This window comes from Mus musculus, chromosome 5, assembly GCF_000001635.26.
Source record: "Mus musculus strain C57BL/6J chromosome 5, GRCm38.p6 C57BL/6J".
In the NCBI taxonomy this organism is placed as follows: Eukaryota; Metazoa; Chordata; class Mammalia; order Rodentia; family Muridae; genus Mus; species Mus musculus.
The window spans coordinates 83,185,281-83,209,038 of NC_000071.6; positions in this window are offsets into that span (position 1 = coordinate 83,185,281).

A 23,758-nucleotide genomic window follows, 5' to 3' on the forward strand; every position below is an offset into this window, starting at 1 on the left:
ATTAGACCTTCAAAGAAGACCTAATTAAAACTTTCCTCAAACTATTCCACAAAATAGAAACAGAACATACTCTACCCAATTCATTCTATGAGGCCACAATTACTCTGATACCTTAACCAACACAAATATCCAACAAAGACAGAGAACTTCACAACAATTTCCCTTATGAATATCAATGAAAAATACTCAATAAAATCCTTACTACCGAATCCAAGAATATATCAAAACAATCATCCATCATGACCAAGTAGGCTTCATCTCAGTGATGCAGCAATGATTAAATATATCGAAATCCACCAACTTAATCCACTATATAAACAAACTCAAAAAAATTCATATGATCATCTTGTTAAATGCTGAGAATGCATTTGACAAAATCCAACACCCATTCATGATAAAAGTCTTGGAAAAATCAGGAATACAAGGCCCATATCTTAATCTTTATTAAAGCAATATACAGCAAACCAGTAGCCAACATCAAACTAAATGGAGAGAAGCTAGAAGCAATCCCACTAAAATCAGGGACTAGAAAAAGCTGCCCACTTTCTCCCTACCTATTCAATACAGTACTTGAAGTCCTAACCAGAGCATTTCGAAAACAAAAGGAGATCAAGGGGATACAAATCAGAAAGGAAGAAGTCAAAATATCACTATTTACAGATGACATGATAGTATATAAAAATGACCCTAAAAATTCCATCGGAGAACTAAACCTGATAAACAACTTCAGTGCAGTAGCTGGATATAAAATTAACTCAAACAAATCAGTGCCCTTTCTCTACACAAATGATAAACAGAATGACAACGAAATTGGGGAAACAACACCTTTCACAATTGTCACAAACAATATAAAATAGTTTGGTGTGACTCTATCTAAGGAAGTTAAAGGTCTGTATGACAAGAACTTCAAGTCTCTGAAGAAAGAAATTGAAGATCTCAGAAGATGGAAAGACCTCCTATGCTCATGGATTACTAAAGTCAAATGGCTATCCTACTGAAAGAAATCTACAGATTCAATGCAATCCCCATCAAAATTCCAACTCAATTCTTCACTGACTTAGAAAGAGTATTTTGCAAATTCATCTGGAATAATAAAAAAACCTAGGAGAGCAAAAACTATTCTCAAAAATAAAAGAACCTCTGGGGAAATCACCATGCCTGACCTCAAGCTGTACTACAGAGCCATTGTGACAAAAACTACATGGTACTGGTAGAATGACAGACAGGTAGATCAATGGAATAGAACTGATGACCCAGAAATGAACCCACACACATATGTTTACTTGATCTTTGACAAGGAACTAAAACCATCCAGTGGAAAAAAAGACAGCATTTTCAACAAATGGTGCTGGCACAACTGGAGGTTAGCATGTAGAAGAATGCGAACTGATCCATTCGTATCTCCTTGAACAAAGCACAAGTCTAAGTGGATCAAAGACCTCCACATAAAACCAGAGACACTGAAATTTATAGAGGAGAAAGTGGGGAAAAGCCTCAAAGATATGGGCACAGGGGAAAAATTCCTAATCAGAATAGCAATGATCTGTGCTGTGAGATCAAGAATCAACAAATGCCACCTCATAAAATTGAAAAGCTTCTGTAGGACAAAAGACACTGTCAATAAGACAAAAAGGCCACCAACAGATCCTTTACCAATCCTAAGTCTGATAGGGGACTAATATCCCAATATATATAAAGAACTCAAGAAGCTGAAATTCAAAAATTCAAATAACCCCATTAAAAATGGGGTACAGAGCTGAACAAAGAATTCTCAACTGAGGAATACAGAATGGTTGAGAAGCACCTGAAAAATGTTTAACATCCTTAATCATCAAGGAAATACAAATCAAAACAACCCTGAGATTCCACCTCACACCAGTCAGAATGGCTAAGAACAAAAATTCAGATGAGAGCAGATGCTGGTGTGAATGTGGAGAAAGAGGAACAATCCTTTATTGTTGGTGGGACTGAAAGATTGTACAACCACTCTGGAAATCAGTCGGGTGCTTCCTCAGAAAATTGGACATAGTACTACAGGAGGATCCCGAAATACCTCTCCTGGGCATATATCCAGAAGATGTTCCAACTGGTAAGAAGGGAACATGCTCCACTATGTTCATAGCAGCCTTATTTTTAATTGCCAGAAGCTGGTAAGAACCCAGATGCCCCTCAACAGAGGAATGGATACAGAAAATGTGGTACTACTCAGCTATTAAAAGGAATGAATTTATGAAATTCCTAGGCAAATGGATGGACCTAAAGGGCATCATCCTGAGTGAGATAACCCAACCACAATAGAACTCACATGACATGTACTCACTGATAAGTGAATATTAGTCCAGAAACTTACAATATGCAAGATATAACAATTTGCAAAACACATGAAACTCAAGAAGAAAGAAGACCAAAGTGTGGACACTTTGTCCCTTCTTAGAATTGGGAACAAAACACCTATGGGAGGAGTTACAGAGACAAAGTTTGGAGCTGAGACAAAAGGATGGATCATCTAGAGACTGGCATACCGTGGGATCCATCCCATAATCAGCCTCCAAACACTGACACCATTGCATACACTAGCAGGATTTTGCTGAAAGGACCCAAATATAGCTGTCTCTTGTAAGGCTATGCTGGGGCCTAGCAAACACAGAAGTAGATGCTCACAGTCAGCTATTGGATGGATCACAGGGCCCCCAATGGAGGAGCTAGAGAAAGTACCCAAGGAGCTAAATGTGTCTGCAACCCTATAGGTTGAACAACAATATGAACCAACCAGTACCCCCACCGCCCCCCCCCCCCAGAGCTCGTGCATCTAGCTGCATATGTATCAGAAGATGGCCTAGTCAGCCATCATTGGAAAGAGAAGCTCATAGGTCTTGCAAACTTTATATGTCTCAGTACATGGGAATGCCAGGGCCAGGAAGTGGGAGTGGGTGGTTAGTGGAGTGGGAGGGTATCAGGGACTTTTGGGATAGCATTGGAAATGTAAATGAAGAAAATACCTAATTAAAAAAATCTAAAAAAATGGGGTACAGAGCTAAACAAAGAACTCTCAACTGGGAAATACTGAAGGGCTGAGAAGCACTTGAAAAAAATGTACAACATCCTTAATCATCAAGGAAATGCAAATCAAAATAACCCAGAGATTCCACCTCACACTTGTCAGAATGGCTAAGTACAAAAATTCAGGTGAGAGCAGATGCTGGTGAGGATGTGGAGAAAGACAAACACTCCTTCATTGGTGTTCGGATTGCAAGCTTGTACAACCACTCTGGAAATCAGTCTAGGGGTTCCTCAGAAAACTGGACATAGTACGACTGGAAGAGCCAGCAATACCTTTCCTGGGCATATACCCAGAAGTTGTTCCAACTGGAAATAAGGACACATACTCCATTATGTTCATAGCATCCCTATTTATAATAGCCAGAAGCTAGAAAAAACCCAGACGTCCCTCAACAGAGGAATGGATACAGAAAATGTGGTACATTTACACAATGGAGTACTACTCAGCTATTAAAAACAATGACTTTATAAAATTCTTAGGTAAATGGATGTATCTGGAGTATATCCTCCTGAGTGATGTATCCCAATCACAAAAGAAGTCACTTGATATGCACTCACTGATAAGTGGATATTAGACCAGAAACCTAGAATACCCAAGATACAATTTTCAAAACACAAGAAAATCAAGAAGAAGGAAGACCAACTCATGGACACGTCATTCCAACCTAGAATAGGGAATAAAATACACATGGAAGGAGTTACAGAGACAAAGTTTGGAGCTAAGACAAAAGGATGGACCAACAAGAGACTGCCCCACTAGTGGGTTCATCCCATAATCAGCCACCAAACACAGACACTAGTACAAGATTTTGCTGAAAGGACCCAGATATAGCTGTCTCTTGTGAGGCTATGTCAGTGCCTGGCAAATACAGAAGTGGATGCTCATAGTTATCTATAGGATGGAACACAGGGCCCCCAATGGAGGAGCTAGAGAAAGTACCCAAGGAGCTAAAGGGGTCTGCAACCCTATAGGTGGAACAACAATATGAACTAACCTGTAACCCCAGAGCTTGTGTTTCTAGCTTCATATGTAGCAGAAGATGGCCTAGTTGGCCATCACTGGGAAGAGAGGCCCTTTGGTCTTGCAAACTTTATATGCTCCAGTACAGGGTAATGCCAGGGCCAAGAAGTGGGAGTGAGTGGGTAGGGGAGCAGGTCAGGGGGGAGGGTATAGGGGACTTTGGTGATAGCATTTGAAATGTAAATGAAGAAAATATCTAGTAAAAATAAAAAAAGAATTCTATAAATGATTGCTATCTTTGTTGATCTCTTCCCTTTTATATGTACACACATCTACCCATATACATATAATTTCTATAGATTGATACACTTATACAGCATCATTTTTCTGTTGGGGACACTAAAGTCCTTGAATCCATTGATAAGTTGTATGGCAACTAGGAATGCTAAACACACAGGGACCTTCAATTCAATAATAAAATATCTACCTGCATTTCATCCAGAAAGCTGAGGGTAGAGGATGACAATGAACTGGTAATCTTTATGCCATCTGTAGAAAAATTCTTCACTTAAGTCCCCCAGAATGTTTATCGCAGCCACTTCCCTCCCTAGACTGTTGTCATTAGCTACCAGTTAACACAACCCACCTTTATGGACCATGTCACATGGACTGTTGACCTTGGTGCTATCTCAGCCAGAGACCACGTTAAATTCTATGCCTTTGAGCAATGGAAGACGTCCTCATGTTCAAATATATTTTGTAAAGTAATTTCTAAGTAGTCACAGCTTAAGTGTTATTGTACTTGGAATTGAAATTATTTTTGCCTGGAAAACCTCGTGCAAATGATAATGTGTTTAAATATGCCTAAAATGAACATTCTGACATTGAGACTCTCTAGAAGTCTTGATCCAAGTTGATGAAGTTAATCTCAGTTTTCATTCTCACCTTTTAATGTTTCATGTCCCAGTCTGAAAACTGCAGAGATTTCTACTCATTTAGGAATACACAGGCATGTGTATAAGTGTTTGTGACTAATGCAGTTCTATAAATCTTCTTTCTTTTTAAATTAATTCTGGCAAGGAACTTAAGATGTTAAATATTATATGTCTGATATAGGGGATTCAACTGAGAAAGAAATACTAGTGTTAAGAAGTTAAAACTATTCATGTCCAGATACCAAACTCATGCAGTTATGGAATTATGAAGTAAGTATTGCCTAGAAAGGGTTTGACCTTTTCTCTCAGAACAGTGACCTTTAGATACTGATTTAAATGGTAAGATTGTAATATTTGCTACAAATTTCACATCCTAAAAGAAAAATGACTTTCTAAAAGCATTAGGTACAAACTAACATCAGTATATTAAAAAAAAATGGGAATTTAACTTCCTTACTGTCCTAGTTAGCTACATATCTGAACTTGACAAAACCTAGAGTCATCAGAGGGAGTCTAAGCTGAGGTATTTCCCAGCTTATATTTCCTGTGTCCATAATCATGATCTCCGCTAATTATTGATATGGTAGGGCACAGCCCATTTTGGACTTGTCTGTATAAGAAAGCTAACTAAGCAGGGTTCTAGAGTCAGCCAGGAAACAGCATTGCTCAATGGTTCATTATTTCAGGTCTATACCTTGAGATACTGCTCTGACTTCTCTCAATGACAGACTGCCTCATGGATGTATAAATAAAATAAACCATATCTTCTTTCAAGTAGATTTTTTGTCTGAAAGATTTAGTTCAGCAAGAGAAACAAGCAAACAGTAAAACCCAAAACAATAAAAAAGAGACGTCTTGGTTTGTAATATCTCCTTTAATTTGTCATCTGTTTAAGAGTGATTACGTATTCAGGTATATCTAACTTGTTTCAATAATTATCTGATAAAAAATGTTTAATATCAGATTAGACACAAAATAAATCAAAAGCCTATAAAAGTTGAGTGTTTGCTTACTATGTACAGAAAAGAAAAAATTCTTATTTCCGATTTTAAAGTTAAAAAATGAAAATATAGACTTTGGAACCATAAAAAAACTACAGTCTCATATACTTGAAGTTTTCGAGTAAACAACTAATATCAAGTCACACAATAGCCAAATCACATAAATAAAAGTTGATGCAGATATTAAGCAGTGTTTAATACTTGTAGTTGATGAAGATATTAAACAGTGCAATGCAACTTACTTAACAGAACAATTAAATTTGTGTTATTGCTGTGTCACTATAACTTTGCAAATGTGTAATTAGATATTTTCATAGTTACTGTGATGGTTTTGATGTAGAATACTCTTCAAATACTCATATGTATTAAAAACTGTTCTGCAACTTGTGATTCTGTTTAAGGAGGTTGCCCAATATTTGAATGGTGTTACTCAGATAGAGTTCAATGTCATCATTAGGTATGCTTTGAGTTTTACAACCTAGCCAAATTCCTTTTCTTATCCATCCTTCCCAAGATGGCCAGATGTGAAAAATTCTCTATTGGTTCAATACGAAGCTATTATTCTACCATGCTTTTCACATCATGACGAACTATACTTTCAAAATTTTACCCAAAAGAAACTTTTCTATGTCAAAATCCTTCCTGGATATTTGGATGTAGAGAAAATTTAATCCAGCAACATAAGTGCTCTGGAAATGAAGATAAAGTTAATTTATAGAAAGAAGTAATCATGTTTGTAAGTGATGTCTAATCGAGGGACAGAACAATTGGGGAATCAGAAAGATTTGAGAGAATGTGTACGAGGTAGGATACACCCAACTCTCAGAGGAACAACACAGCAGAGAGAGGCTACTTAAGACAACAGCACAGGAAAGAGAGGTAAGGCGATATGGAGAGCAACACAGTCAGGGAGAGTGTGGACCAAATTTACCAGGACAGTTTTACAAAGGCTGCTTGTAAGTGAAGACAGAAGAAGCCTAAAAATGAGAAGGAGCCTTCATATTAGTACAGAGTTAGTCTGAGGCCAATCAGAGCAATTCAGTCAGAAGCTCAGAGAAGTCCACTTGAATCAGTCAGCTTGGAAAAGAGTTTGAGTCAGAAAAGCTGCATTGAACCAGCTAACCAGAATTCAGAAAGAGCTAGAAAGTGTGAGTTTATTCAACAGTAAGCCTCTGAGATAACAATTAAGTCTGTCTAATAAAAGTTCCATTTACATTTGGTCACTGCAATGAGACTGGTGGTGGACACAATGAATTAACCATGGAATTGATATTGTTTAAAAATCTGCTTCCTTAAAAATTATTATTATTATTATTATTATTATTATTATTATTATTATCCCAGGTGTTTATTTTCTTTACATGTAGGATGGTTCACAAACAATACAAAGCCTTTGGCACTGTGGGGGAGGGTAGTATCCCAGACCTCATAGAGTAAGAGGATCTTAGACATCATTTATTCTGAAATTCATACCTGAAGGCTCTGTATTTCTGCATCAGACATCCATTAAGGCTTGGGAGTGAAGCTAGATCCAAGGCCATCTAAGTAACAAGCCAAAGTGACATGAAGTACACTTTCTGTGCTGCAACCATGACTTTCCATCTCATACCAATAGAAGGCGATTTCACATGTTAGGGCCCAAAGGGACAGTCAGCTCTACTACTTCCCTTCCTTAGGAAGCCACCTTGGTGACATACTTGATTCTACCCATTATAAGTGGTAAAGGGATTGGCCTGATACCAACCATTATGGGGAGGTATAAAAGGCTCAGGAAGGTACAGTGTGGATTACGCCACAAGATAGGGCAGATGAAGGGAGGAGATATATTCACTCATGGACCAAAGCCATGGTAGCTCCTAAAAAGCCTAGGTCTCAGATGCAGTTAACAGCCTCAATTTATATTCTAAATGCCACAAAGGTGGGGTGAACAGGCAAGTGAGCTTTTAAAGACACTTCAATGGCAGTTAACGGGTGGTTTTCAGGGCATATAGTACAGTTGACAGGTGTAAGCTTTTTGAAATCAAGTTGTAAATGTCAATGTTTCAACTACTTGTCCAGGTCATTCTGTTCCAACTAGCAAGTGAAGTCATGTTTAGAAATGGGCAGCAAAAGCAGCATTTTAAGTAATTTACTAAATAAATCAATAAAAAGGTATGTAATAATTGGTTTTTATATCTTATTCTACTTCACTTTCTTGTCTGCTATTATTATTTGGTCTTGTTACAGGGCTTGAACAGGGAGTCACAGCTAATTGTGTTCATGATTGCAAGGCAACGGTGCAAAGGGTAAAGCTGCCCCTTGGTTTTGTTAATCTCTTTGACAACTGTATCTAATTTCTCTGAATGCTACTCAGCAACCAAGTCACACGTGCATATGATCAGTTTCTCAGCAAGTTTGACTTGTAACATACATTCGTGTTCCACTCACTGTCGGTTCTCACTATAAGCTCTTTTCAATGGCACTAAGGAATCAAGTTGGACAGGATGCATGCTCTGACATTTCCTGCATCTAAAAAATTAGCCTTCAGCTAGTGGTAGCAAATTTCTTTAATCCCAGCACTAGGGAGACAGAGTACAGGTAAGTGGATCTCTTGGGAGTTCCAGGCCAGCCTGGTCTACACAGCAAGTTCCAGGTTAGCCAAAAGAAACCCCATTCCCCAAAAAAAAAAAAAAAAAAAAAAAAAAAAAAAAAAAAAAAAAAAAAACCAAAAAAACAAAACCAAAACCAAAACCAAACCAAAAAAACCAAACCAAAACAAAACAAAACAAAAAAAAAACACACAAAATCTATTAGTTTTTTAATTCAGACACACTCAAGCTATCAAGCCCAACATGAAATACCTAGACCCATTTTCATATTAAAACGTTAATGGTCTCTAGTCTAAAAGGTTCTCTACAGAATCTTTAATTTCCTATGACAAAGCATGGGCCTGGACAACACTATTCACATATCTTTCATCATTCCAAGAATACAAATTTCTGCAAAAATGGACCACTAAGACCTCCCCCTATAGAACTGTATGGCTTCTATAGCCTCCACTTTCCTCTGTAGGTAGTATGTTATCAGCCTAAGAAATATATGACTGATTTTGCAGCAACAATGTTTCCAATCTTCAGAACTATATATATATATATATATATATATATATATATACATATATATGTATATATATATTTATATATATTTACTTTTTCTAATATTTTTCATATGTATAAAGATATACTTGACAAAAGCAATGGAGAGAGAGAGGGGACGAGAGAGAGAGCAAAAGAAAGGAGGGAGGGAAAGAAAAGGGGAAGGAGGAAGAAGGAAATACATCAAAAATAAAATTTTATGTTGGCTCATGATCCAAAAGCACAGTAATTATCGAAGTGAAAGAATGAAGACAGGAGGCTGATGTGGCTGGTAACACTGCAGTTGCAATTGAGAAGCAGAGGCAAGCCCTTGTATTTTAGATTGAACCCAGCTTTTGCATTTATATTGAGTCCAGTATTCTCATCATTGGAATAGTAACCCTAATTCATTATAGGTCTTCCCATCTCTGTTAAATCCCTATGAAACACTCTTACACACATACAAAGAGATTTGTTTTTGAAGATGATTTTGAACAATGTCAACTTTTCAGTCAAGATTAATCACCATAGAACACTAGCAACATTTTGTTACATCCAACAAAATGATAACCCACTTTTCTTAAACGTTACCTAAGTTTCAAATGTTAATTGATAAAAAAAAAAAATAAAATCATTCAAACCTGTAAAGAACAGTTGAAGCTCTAAAGCAACAACAGGGTCTGTGCTATGTAAAAAATTCTAATGACAACTTAATTAAATAGTAAATATTCTAATGAGAATGAACATTAAAATAACATCAAGTAGGATTTATCTATACCTTTGCATTTATAGGATTATATTTCCATTTATATTCATCTGGACAAGAACACGAATACTTCTTCATCAGAGTTTCTAAGCACAAGTACAGACAGTGCCTGTTATAACCGTATGGAAGCATTGTTATGGGTATAGATGAGTTCCTCTTATTTCGAAATCCTCCCTGGATTTGATTTAAATTGAAATCTGCTTTTGTAGATCAGTAAAGATATAGGCAATAATGCATATGTTTTCTTAGTGTTTTGGTACTTGATTTTGTGATTGTTTTGAGATATCCACATTTTATTCTTCTTGTTACCTAGGAAACAAGTATGGGAGAGAGCCAGACTCTAATAATCTTTCTCCTACTGGATTGTCTGATACTGATTTAAAAATTTTTAGCACAATTGCTAACTGCATTTATTCTAAAATTCACAGGAAAATGATTAATTGCTGTATGACATTGTTAGATGCAAGCCAGTCGAAGGGGTCTTATAATTCTTGTGTCTACAGCCTTTTTACATGACATCATTACCTACTGATTTGCTCCTGAGAAGGGTTTATTATTCAAGAGTATGGTTTATCACATTGCTGATGCATCATCTTTAAACAGTTATGAGGATTAACTGCAGTGCATGCTCAGCAGCTAATTTTCAAACACTGATCCTTGGGGGGATATGCTGGTCACCCATATATTTAAGAGGCAGGGAGATTCAGCCAGTTTATTGCTGACCTTTAGTGCCATTTTGTGAATGTTTTTATGATGCCATTAAACTAGTTTGTAAATAGTCGATATAGTACTGAAATTGTATTCGGTGTAGAGAAAAATACATTACTCAGTGGAGAAAGGAGAACAACAGAATTCCACATGTCCATGACAATTTTTTAGAACCAAAACAATGTATGTATGTGATGTAATTACATCATCTAATTAATGATGTAATTAGCATCAAATATGTGTGCATATTTAGAGATTCACACAGCCTTTTATCTTAATAGTTATCTCTGAAAATTAGAGACATGTTTACTTCAAGTAGAATATGTAGTTTTCTACATAAAATGCCTGTTTTTCCCATACTTGTGCTACTACTTTAGTATCTTGTCATCAGTATTACATCAATGAGACTAAAAAAAAATAATAATAGTGCTCTGAGAGCAGGCAATCAAATGCAGAGCGAATACAGAGAACAAGTGTGTTTCTACACTTGAATACTTTGATAATCAATGCAGCATGTTAGTTATTCCTGGATTGTGATAAATTATCTTTGTCAGTTAAATCTAGAAAAGAAAAAAAATAAGAGCTAACAAAAACTTGCAAATGACAAGCAAAAACTCACACATTAATTGCTTATGTAATACTTCTCTGAAGGTGTTAGTTCCTAGGAGGTTTAATTGACATGTCAATATTCAAAAGTAAAGACAAACAAACAAACAAACTACTTTATCTGTTTTATGTTCTATGAGTGAATAATGAAGAGCTAAATAAATAAATATCAAATTTATATAATAAAGAAAAATGTCCATGTAGGATCAGTTATACTCAGCATTGGCTGTGTGATTTCTATATATTTATGAGCTTTCATACAATGGAAATTTAGTATAAAATCATGTTCTACTCAAATGGATTATTTTTCTATATTTTAGGAAATATAATTTCATATATAAACTAATTTGATAATTTAACATGTATACTTTAAAATCTTTACTAGATAGCATAATTTACTGTAAGTTAATTTTGTGTATGCTGCATATTACATGTTGCTAATATTGAATATTATTAAAAGGTCCATGTTGAAGTACATTAATAAATTGAGAAAAATATGTTTAGTGGATTTAGTAAACTTTCCCGTAAAAACATGGCAATATCTATTAGTTGTTTTAAAAATTATGAGAACAGTTTAATTAAATGATTATAAACCAGAATGAATATTCAAGTGATTGCTCTTAGTGTTTTCTATGACCTGATTTATACATTCTCCATGACCATGAAATTTGAAAGCAATAGATAGGTTTAAACATTTCATATTTTCAAAGTTATTCTTAGATTTAAGAGACTAAAGTATTTCCTCTATTCTTTTAGGAATTCAAAGAATTTGCAAGCAACATATTTAGGCAGAAATACACAGTATTCTATTCATCAAGTTCCATTTTCTAAAATCAAAGAAATAGTTTTATAAATAACTGTGACTAACATTGGACCTTAACAGCAATAACATGTACAAAAAACCCAGAGTGATTAATATCATTTAATTTATCTGTGTGCATTTAATATAGGTGAAAATTCAAAATGAACTATATGTCTTTGCCCTTTCTATCATGAGTACTGATTCCTTCCTGTTGGGAGCAATCACAGCCTCACTTCCTTAGAGATCCTGATATGTACACAGATGACATGCTGCATCTGCCTTAAAAATAAAAATATAGATAGGGATATAAAAACAATGCATCTAATGTTTGATCATTTGTTCTTTAAAATATTACTCATGTACTATATTAAGCATTTTAGTGATATTAGTAGACCCCAGGTCAAGGCTTTGAAGAAACTCTGAATGTCAAGATAGAAGAGGAACACTATAAATAAAATCATGTAATATTTCTATCTTAAGAGTTATAGATATTGGTAAAAGTTATAGAATTCTGTTAGGTAGGTGTTTAGGATTCTACATCTCTTGGTTCTCTAAGAACCTCTCTTCCCTTTGCATCCCTATAGATTGCATTTAACTTTAACCTTGGCAAGAATTTGGAAATATTAGATTGAAAAATATTTCAGAAACCCTAACCTGTCCTTAGCAGAATTTAGGTTTTAGTGGGAAGCATAGACTTTAAAGTGGGGGGGGGGGGCACAAAACTATCTTGATGTTCGAAAGAAACTGATACTCACTGAAGATGCTTAATATCTCCTTGTCTACCCTTGAGGTAACTAACTCTCTCCTTTATAGTGGGCCTCTTCTTCAGCCTTCTAATTATTTAAGCCTTGAATACCCCAAAATATTTTTCCTAAAGGAAGACAGCACTGAGTTTCCTTTTATTGTTTCTAGAAGAATTTATGATATAACCCTTATGTGGTTTGTTGTTGTTAATTTTAAGAGTGGTCTTATTTGCAATAATATTGTTACGATGAAATAACTTTACAGTAAATGATTGAATGTGTTTCTGTAGTTAGGAGAATGTGTGTGTTCTGTTTTGTAAAATGGTGACATAATGCAGCAAGAAGGAGCACCTCAGTGGATAAGCCGAAGTGTTCCGCAGAGGAATCACCATCATGCTAAAGGCCTAGTACAAAAGGGAAATCTATAGGGAGGGGGGCCGGGGGGGGAAGGGAAGGTGACTAGTAAAGGGGAAGAGGCAGAGAAAAGAGGGGGACAGTGAAGGACAGAAAGGGGGAGGAGAGAGGAAGAGAAAAGAGACCAGCCAGGACCCTGTTGGGAAGAAAGAGAGAGAAGAAGGGAGGGAGGTTGAAAGGGAGGGGTGTGGGACATAGGAAGGGATAGATGAGAGGAGGGGGAAGGAGGAGGAGGAGGAGGGAGCCATCCTTGTTAAATGACTCCTTTCAGAGAGAGGGCTCTGCAAGCATTTGCCAGGTAGCCTTGAGTGGAACCTAGGGGAATCCTCAGGGGAATCCTACGAATAAGATGTGACAACCCTGGAGGAGGCATTGGTATCAAAATTGAAACAAAGTTGCTAATAACTTTCTCAGTCCCTGAGAATGGCCCAAACTCCAGCTAGCTTACACTTCTTTTCAGGGATATTTATATTTGTTTTCTAAATAAATTTCTTCTGTCATTGATTTTACTTTTTATTTTAACTTACCTTGTTTAGATTAAAGGGAAAGAAATAAAAAGGGTGTGTACTCCTTTATTTAACTAACCTAAAATTAAATTTTAAGATTTATTTATATTTTATTAATTCACTTTATATCCTGCTCAGTGCCCCCTCCCTATCACCCCCTCCTACAATGCTGGTATTCCCCCACCCTGGCACAACAAGTCTCTGAGACATTGCACTGAGATCAGACATGGCAGGCCAGCTAGAAAAACATATGCCATGTACAAGTAACAGCTGTCAGGATAGTCCCCTGATCCAGTTGTCCAGGGCATGTAAAAATAATTTTTTAACATTCATACTCTTCTAGCACCTAACGAAGATGCCAAAGTTTGTTGACCTAGGGTGTATAGTTCTTCCTCTTAAGTAACAATCTCAATTTGTACCCAGGATGTGAATTGTCTTCAATAATTTAAAAGAAAACATATTTTTTTCTGTAAAGATTCTAACTTTATGTTATAATTTTTGAATTTACTTATTGGTTTTTAATATATTCCTTTGCATGTGAAATTTAGTTGGATTTTAAAATCTCAGAGAAACATAAAGATGGTTAAATAATAAGAGCTCTTCCAACGGGCAGAGAATGAGTTTTTGGACTACTAGGTCCAAAGAAATCATTTTTTTCCCTCAAACCCATTCTCCAAAGGCTCAGGTTTTGTGAGAAATGGAGTCTGAATGATGGTAAGAGCTGGAAGTGGTGGGTGACTCTATGGAAGCAATATGGTGCAGACACAAAAGGGCTGGTTCATCTGATTGTTTTGTTTTGTTTATGAGAGTGAAAGGAAGAACATGGCAACATGACATTAAAAGGCTGGGGAGGAGTTCAAAGGAAGAAAAGTGCTCAAAATATATGATATAAATAATTTCATTCACAAGAGGAAAAACCCAAAATAAGACATTAAACAAAAACAAGCCCACAGATAGTTTTCTGTCTTTCAGGAATCTCTGAAAATTATTATGTACATATGTGCTATCAGAATTCCCTTTTTTCTAAGGCAGCTCACGGAAACTAGAGCCGACTTTTCTCAGATCTAGCCATTACCATTGAATTAATATTGTAAATAACCATTTACCTTTGGCTATTGAGTTGGGCACAAAGAAATTATCTGGTTTCTGATTTCCCGAGTGGAGTTTGGGGAAAAAAGAAAAAGAAAAAAAAAAAGAAAGAAAGAAAGAAAGAAAGAAAGAAAGAAAGAAAGAAAGAAAGAAAGAAAGAAAGAAAGAAATGACACAAAGCAGAAGCCAAAAAGAATCTGCACCTCTGGGTTTCTGCTAGGCCTGCTGTCTAAGATAATCTTCTTTTACTCCATCACAGCGCTTCGGGAATTTGTTCCTTGCACACTGTCCTAGCATGGACATAGAAAACTTACTGGATTGTCATTTCTTCATTCTCAAGCTGCCTGAACCATGTTCAACTATGAGTGATTAATTTCCTGTTAACTGTCTTTTATTAAACCAAAGTCACTCGTGACCCTCGGGATGAGAATTATTATCCTAACCCTCATCTTTCCTCTCTCCACTACTGTTATGTAAGATGCTTTTGTAATCCGTGTGTCTTAGGTCTATCTGTGTTGAAGATAGTTAATTTTTACAAGTATAGAAATTCAGAAGAAAATGTAAAGGAGAGTTAATCTAAATAAAATTTGCAGAAAATAATTTTCTCTTATTGTACCAAATACCAAAACTGGGGCCAAAGGAAAGAATAAGAATAATGAAACAGATAATCACCATGTTTACATCACAGGTAAATTTACACATAGTTCTAAAACAATCACTTGTGGGTATCATGGCTAAGATGATCTTTTCACAATGATCACATTGTTATTTATTAACAAAAATTTTACTTGGCATCCACAACTACTAATTATTTCAGCCTAGCTTGTATATTATTTCTTCTCATTCTTAGGTAGATATACTCCTCTGAAAATACTGCCTTGCTTTAACAAATGGAATTTAAGTTTTGAAGCTCATACTAGACCTTTGCTCTGTAATGGCCTCCTGTATAGACTTGGAGCAGATAGCCTAGAATGGAGTTACTTGTACTAAAAGCCAAGTGATCAAACTAAACTTCAAAATAGGCAAACTTTCTAAAAAAAAAAAAAAAAAGAAAGAAAAGAAAAAACAACCACGATTTGGTAATAGTGATAGTAATAAAAATAAAATATAAAATAATAAATAAACAAACAAACAAATAAATAAATAAATAAATAACTCTGCATTCCACTTTAACATGAGACAGTTTAATAACCAGGTTCCTTGTTCTAGCTGTGACTAATCTGTGCTGTTTTTTTTGTACTTCAGACATTTAATAACACTGAAGCCCATTCCCTCCACTCATTAAAGTATTAACTGAACTTAAGAGTGAACTGTTACTTGATTCTTGAATTGCAAATAAACATGTCTGCATCCTTGAAATAAATTTGTGTAACATTTCTTTTAATAATAGGCCTGATGTGCATATTTTCAGTAATATTTTTAAATGATTTTATTTTAGCTGGACACTTACGGGTACTTATGATGTAAGCAAAATCTTAGTTGGTGGTGTAAAAATCATTTGTACTGAATAGAACTTAATATTTTTTTCATACATTATGAAAATGCATGAATCAATCATTTAATTTTTTTAGAAAATGTAATTCCAGCTCCATCTTGTGGTACATGTTTTTTTTCAACATGAATCTTATTGTTAAAATTGAGTGTTGTTTCCTATAGTTCTTTAACTAAGTTCAGAATTTGTCTAACAAAGACACTTTTATTTTTAAGACTGAAAGTATTAATTATTTTTAGGTGGATTACATGAGCATAAAACTGAACCAAAGATCATATAGCAATTGCAACCATTATTTTGAAGTAATATTCAAAATGCCTTAATTGCCTTAAGTTAATTAGAAAAAAAATTAAACAACACTTAAAGTTTGGGTTACCTTACTTGGATAATACTATATAGTCTTATATTTTTTTCACATTTTATGACTTATTTTTAATCTTTGCAAGTAAATATAATTCCATTTTATAGAGGGGACATTACAAAGGATCAGACATAAATGCATTTTTTCACACGTACATATATACACATAAAGGATATCTAGTCCATTTTCTCTTGTGTGTGTGTGTGTGTGTGTGTGTGTGTGTGAGAGAGAGAGAGAGAGAGAGAGAGAGAGAGAGAATAATAAATAAAGAAAAAGATATCATGTTTCGAAGAGGGATTGGGGTAATGGAAGTACTTAGATTGGAAGAGAGAGGGGTAGAAATTGAATACAGTGCTCATTTATGAACCAATCACAACATTATATTAAAAAACATACAAAATCAAGGTAATGAGTTTACTAAGAATATTCTTTTGGTCTCTAAATCTCAACATCTGTATGATATATCTTTAACAAATAATCATGGTTCATAAATGTAGTGAGTTGTTGTTGTCTAGAGTAGATAAACTTCATTTACACAGCTATTTGGTGCTGGTAAATCAATCTCTAATAGGATTAATGATTTTCAAATATTATTTCTGTATATTTAACTTAGTACAACATACAAATGTAGAAAGACATTTAGAATACCTTTGAATATTAAAACATTTAGACTTATTTCACATCAGTTCTGAAGTATCCCTTGAGGACAAAGAAAACCTTAATTGCCAAAATATATTCAAAAGTGATAACCTATAAGTAGTTTAAAATTTCTATTTACTTATAGTCATATAGAAAGATTGTCATTCAGTATGTGTGTCTTGTTGATTAGAATTGAAGTAAGAATATGGAGGTTACAATGACTCAATAACTTGTTGATTTTTAATCACAAAAATGACACTATTGGATTGAAATCATTTTTTATTTGTTTTTGTTACTTTTGAGTTTCTTCAAATCACATATGGCATCTATCAGCATTTTAGAAAATTAGACAATTAATTTTTTAGAGTAAAAGATTGAGGTGACTTCCATTAACTACTTGTGAAGCAAGGGTTTTGTTTCTCATACAAATATATACCCATCAATATAAAATTTAAAAATAAAAAGTAATTCTGTGAAATATTCAATGTCAACATACTTTAGAGAATGATAGACAGAGACTTTATTGTCTGTAACATAATGGTGGGACTAAATTCACTCACAAAGGCTTTAGCTAGAGAAAGGGCATTCTGTTTCTAAAATCTGTCAGTTAAATAGCATGTGCACAGCCTATTCAGTCTCAAAATTTGTCATACATTCAAATATATTAATGTAAACAGTATTTTATTCCTTGCATGATTTTCTTCTGGGAAGTAATTCTTTGTGTTCCCAAAACTATAGTCACTCTACTGATGTTGTTTAGCTGGGAAATCTCATTAATTGTAAATTAACTGATTATATAAACAATCTTTATGGAAATATGTTAGAGTAAGGAAAGTGTTGTACAGAAATCAACAAATTAATGTCATTTTATTTCTGTGATTTAGAGGAAAGAGAATGGTCTCTACTTCTATTGGTTAAAAGATGATAGACTGATTCAGGATTGTGTAATGTACATTTCTATTTGGAGAAGGAAAAGAATATCATTTATAGGGAATGACAGAAAAATGTGGAGGGTGTAGTCAGGACTCTCAAGTTGTTAATCAAATACAACCATCTATTTAGAGTAGTATCACAAAAGCGCCTTGTGAAAAATACATATTTCAGTTGCATTTCAGTTATTTAAGAATATTAACCTAACAAACTACAAAAGCAAATATATGTTGGGTTATAGAAAGCATTAAAGATGTGTGTAGGCTTGAATACTTATTTATCTGTGCTTTGGAAATGTGTACTGTCCTAAATTACTAACTTACACCTAGAAATTTGGAGGTAGGGGCCACAAATGAGAGAGAATAGGCAGCATTGTATTTCTGGTTCTGAGTTACCTCTCAATAAAATTTCATCTGTTGAATTTCAGTAGGTTGTGTAACTCCCTTGCTATTGTGGAGAGGAACAACAAACACCTTAGAGCATATAATCTGGAAGAATCACAGAAACTAGCTAAGTAAAAGGGAACCATAGTACGGGGTTGAGCTAGATCTGCAAAGTCCACTTGTACTCTTTCCTCGCAAGCCATCAACTCACCCTCATAAACTCGAGCTTTAGTCATATATGCTGTTCCTGAGTTATAAGGATCAGAGTAAACTCTTCTCTCTCCTACCCTCCCTTCATCCCTCCCTCCTTCTCTTTCCTGCTTCTTCCTTCCAACCTCCCTACTTCTCTCCCTCTTTCCTTTGTTCTTTCTTCCCTTCATTTTTCTCTTTTCCACTCCTTCCTGTTTCTTTATTTCTTCCTCAGAGAGTAAGTTCCTTACACATCCTGACCACAGTTCACCCACTTTCCCTCCTCTCTTCCCAGGCCCTCCTACCCATTTCCCCTTTTAAAATTATAACTCCTTAATTAGCCCATATAAATGGTTGATAAACAAAATAAGTAGATTTATGGAAAGTTTTTATTAATAGTTTTTATTAATCTCATTTGTAAGGAAGTACTTTTTATCTAAATAAATAGCCTCAACACACACACATACACACACACACACACACACACACACACACACACACACACTCACACACACACAAACACACACGCACACACACACAAAACAAAAACAAAACAAAACAAAACAAAACATCATTTAAGCTAGGAAGGCTATTTCAATCAAAATAGTTGCTTCAGCATAATTAGCTTTTATCGAAGTCTAAAGACTAGGTTAATAGCCAAGACAAAAATAATGAGTTTTAAAGTGAAAGATAAATGTTGGTAGATACTCAATAACATTATCTGAAGATCCAGAATGTAACAATCAATGGAGAATTTAAGTACATATATATTAAATTCACTTTAAATATGACATTTGCATATCATATTTAAAATCATAAAACTTTAATTTGAACAATTATCTTTTTCCCTTTTATTATAACTAGGTATGTTTCTCTAATAATATATCCAATTACAGTTTCTCCTCCTTCTCCCTGGTCCCTAGGATAGCCCCCTCCATCAGATTGACCCATTGCTATATTTTATTAGAAAATAAATAGGTTTCTATGGGATAATTAAAAATAAAGTAAAAAAAATACAGAATAAAAACTAACATATTGAAATAGGATAAAACAGAAAGAAGGAAAAAAATGAAGTAAAGGCACATGAAATAGTTTGAACACTTGTTTGAATACTCAGGGATCCCATAAAAACACTAAATTGGAATCCATGGTATATACTCAAAGGACCTGTATGGTAAAAAGAGAGTACAAAATATATATAAAATAAAATAAAACAAAAATGAAAAGTAAGATTTTTTTCAAAAGTATAGTCTTTACATGACAGTATATGATAAGAAACCTCCACAGATACCATTGGGTTAATGCTTTGCTGCCAGGCATGTGACCTACCCTAAGGAGTAGTCTGTTTCCCCAGTAAGACTGCATTGAAAGAAACACATTTTCCTTTGCAAGTGGTTATAATTGAAGTTTTATTATGGGTTTAGGAATGTGGCAGGAGGCTACTCTTTTCATTGTAAGAAACACATTTTCCTTTGCAAGTGGTTATAATTGAAGTTTTATTATGGGTTTAGGAATGTGGCAGGAGGCTACTCTTTTTAGATCAATGATCCCAACTTTGCAGGCCCTTTGGATGCTACTCAGTCTCTGAGTTCATGTGTGTCAATAATGGTGATTTGGGGGACTTGGTTCGTTGATGTTCTCCATCCCTTTTGTCTCTTACACTCTTCCCACAGACTCCCCCACAGTGATTTCTATTTTTTTCTTTTTTTATTAGATATTTTCTTCATTTACATTTCAAATGCTATCCCTAAAACCCCCTATAGCCTCCCCATGCCCTGTTCCCCAACCCACACATTCCCAATTCCTGGCCCTGGCATTTCCCTGTACTGGGGCATATGATCTTCTCAAGACCAAGGGCCTCTCCTCTCATTGATGGCCGACTAGGCCATCCTCGGCTAAATATGCAACTAGAGATACAGCTCTGGGGTACCAAATTTATCAAAAAAGACAAGGAGGGGCACTTCATGAAGTATGAAGTTTGCAGATTGAAGTTCAAAACTTCCAAGATGAACTCTCATTTCTGAATATCTATACATCAAAGGCAAGGGCATCCACATTCATTAAAGAAACTATAGTAATGCTCAAAGTATACATTGTACCTCAAACATTGATTTCTAACACTCAAAGGGAGGGATTTGATGGAATTGTCCCACGTAGGGTTATGTGTTCCACAGTTTCTCACTCTGCATAATGTCTGTGCTCCAATCTCTGATTTTTTCCCATTGCCTGCAAGGGGAGGCTTAAGAGTGAACTTCTTAGAACATAAAATAGTATGTATTTTTTATTAAATGTGATCACTGAGTATGCCAGGAGTTTTATATTGTTAGGTTCTGAGATCTGAAAAAAAAAAAAAAAAGAATCATAAAATGCCCTGACTGGTTGAAGGCTTTAATGAGACAAATCATGATACAAATAAAGAAAATATTTTGTTCTTCCTTCAGGGACAGCTGACCTTTAACTTTCATTTTTATGTTCCATGTGGCCAATTAGAAGCAAATGTCAGTAGACAGTGTTAGAATATGCTTTTACATTGTATGCATGGAATCTCTTTGCTTTGGCAGTGTGTCCCAGAGGGATGCCTGACAGCCCCAAGAAAGCAGCTTATGAGTATTTCAGAAATATTAATTTTGTATACACCAGAAGGCAGGAAATTTCCAAAAACAGCCTATCTCAATGCCAGTAAGCTACAATTTATGTAATTATAGCTGTGGACACTGATATAAATTTTGGTTTTTAACACTATAAATATATGAACAACAAATTGTCTTAGAGTTGAGGCACAGAGGGAATGGATGAGATTTTTATTAATTAATTACATATGTACTGGAAGAATTAAAGTATACTTGAATTATATATAACATATGAATTATAAAAAGAATATGGATATCACCAATAATAAAGATTAAAACAAAGACCTTCAAAATGATAATTATATGAGGGGTCTGTTTCCGAGTTAAGAACAATTAATTAACTGCCAAAGGGATTGACATTATGATTTTTATATATTAAATAAAACCTATGAGATAAAAACTATGTCAGAAACATCAATTTAGATATTATTTATAATACTGCATAGATGTTATATTCTAAAATCAACTGTGGAATGATAAGTTTATAATATTTTTTGAAATATTTTCTGAGAAGTATATTGGACAATAATACAATTATAAGCAATCCTCATGTTTTCTGTAAGAATATATCTTATGATTTATTTCAGAATAGCAAATTTTCTTGTCTGAGATGATTTGAAATTGTTCAAAATAACAAAGACCAGTAGCAAAAGTAACTCAATACAGTTTGATGATTAGAATAACACTTTTACGCTGAGTGAACACTGGGGAATTAGTTACGGATTGTAAGTGAATAGGTAGCTAACATCACTTATCATGGCCCTCCTACATATGCAGGCTTGTTTTTATTTCTATATCCCCTTCCATGAGTTTACAAAGTAAGTGAAGTTGTCTATTTTTCAGGTTTAAACACATAAACCAGATATGAGACAAAGGAGAATATCAAAGAAAATCAAGTAAAACAAAGAAAATGTTACCCTAATAAGTATCTGTTTGTGGGGGACTGTATTTTACTGCACTCCTGTTTATCCCCATTTCTTTCGTAATCTCTTGAAGCCACATTACATCTAATTTATTATATTTTTAAATTAAATTTTATATGAATGTGAATAAAAAGAAGAAAGAAAAGAAAGAAATATAAGGAGGCAGAGGGGAAAAAAGAATTCAGATCAGAAGCAGAGTTACCATGCCACATATCAAATGTCTGTCTCCAGTGAAGTTGTCCATTCTCATCTCAGCCTTTTGAAACAGCCTCATGCAGCAGCCATTTCTGAATATTGGTGACAGCTAGAGAAGTTTTAAATAATGAACCACATGATGCAAAACAGATTGATGTCTGCTTCCTTATATGGAATGGGCAGCTGAAACCAAAAAAAGTAGCTCCAATGAATGAGCTAAAAGCATTGCTTTCCTGGTCATATAGAGCAATGCTCTCTTTATGGCTTTTTTATATTTTATCTTTTATTATATTATTACACTATGTAATATAAAATATAGTAAAGTAATATGTAGTAAAATATATTGTTTATCATTTATTTAGTATTTATTTATTTTAGTACTTCTGAAATTTACTATGTTTATACTAGTCTATAAGACAGAAAGTATGTAACTCTTTATAAAAATTTAAAAATTTATTTATTTAAAAATATTTATTTATATATTGAAAAAATAATTTATTATTTTTCATCAATCTGTGTTGCATCATGTGGTTCATTATTTCAAACTTCTCTTGCTGTCACCAATATTCAGAAAGATTTTAAAAATTAGTATAATAGCTCAAATGAAAAAGTATTTCAGATTTTGGGAGACATTTCTCTTTTAATTTTTATAATCACATTTTAATACATAGAAAAGATGCTAATTAAACATTACATGCTTTAATAAATAAATTAATTTAAACATTACAATATATTCCAATGACTTAGCTACATAATTTTACAATGACAATACATTTTATGCTCTCATATTTTAAATTATATAACATAATGTATTATTATATTTTTATATTTTATTAACTATTATTTTTATATTTTTATATAATTAAATTTTATTAACTTTCCTATAATATTACTTCATGGTAACATATTTAAATACAGAATGGCTTTCATTTCTCATCATTTCATAACATTCTAACACCTATATTTTGGGTATTCATACCATGATATTTTAAATACCTTCAGTCATACATCTGTTTGTTGGTATCACATATGTACCAGTGCCACTGTAAGCCAGAAGAGGATGTCATATTTCCTACCTGAAAGGCTTCAAGTGCATACTGGAATCAGGATTGGGTCCTCTAGAGAAGCAGAGTGCTGTCAACTCCCTACCTGTCCTTCCAGCTTCACACTTGTATATCTTTATGTTTAAATTTTCCCCCCAAAATTCCTTCATGTGACAATTTGAAAAAGTATGTGTTTGAGGTGTGTTTAACCCCCAAATTAGTGACTATATGGCAATCCTTTGACTAACAATTTATAATAGGAAATTTTA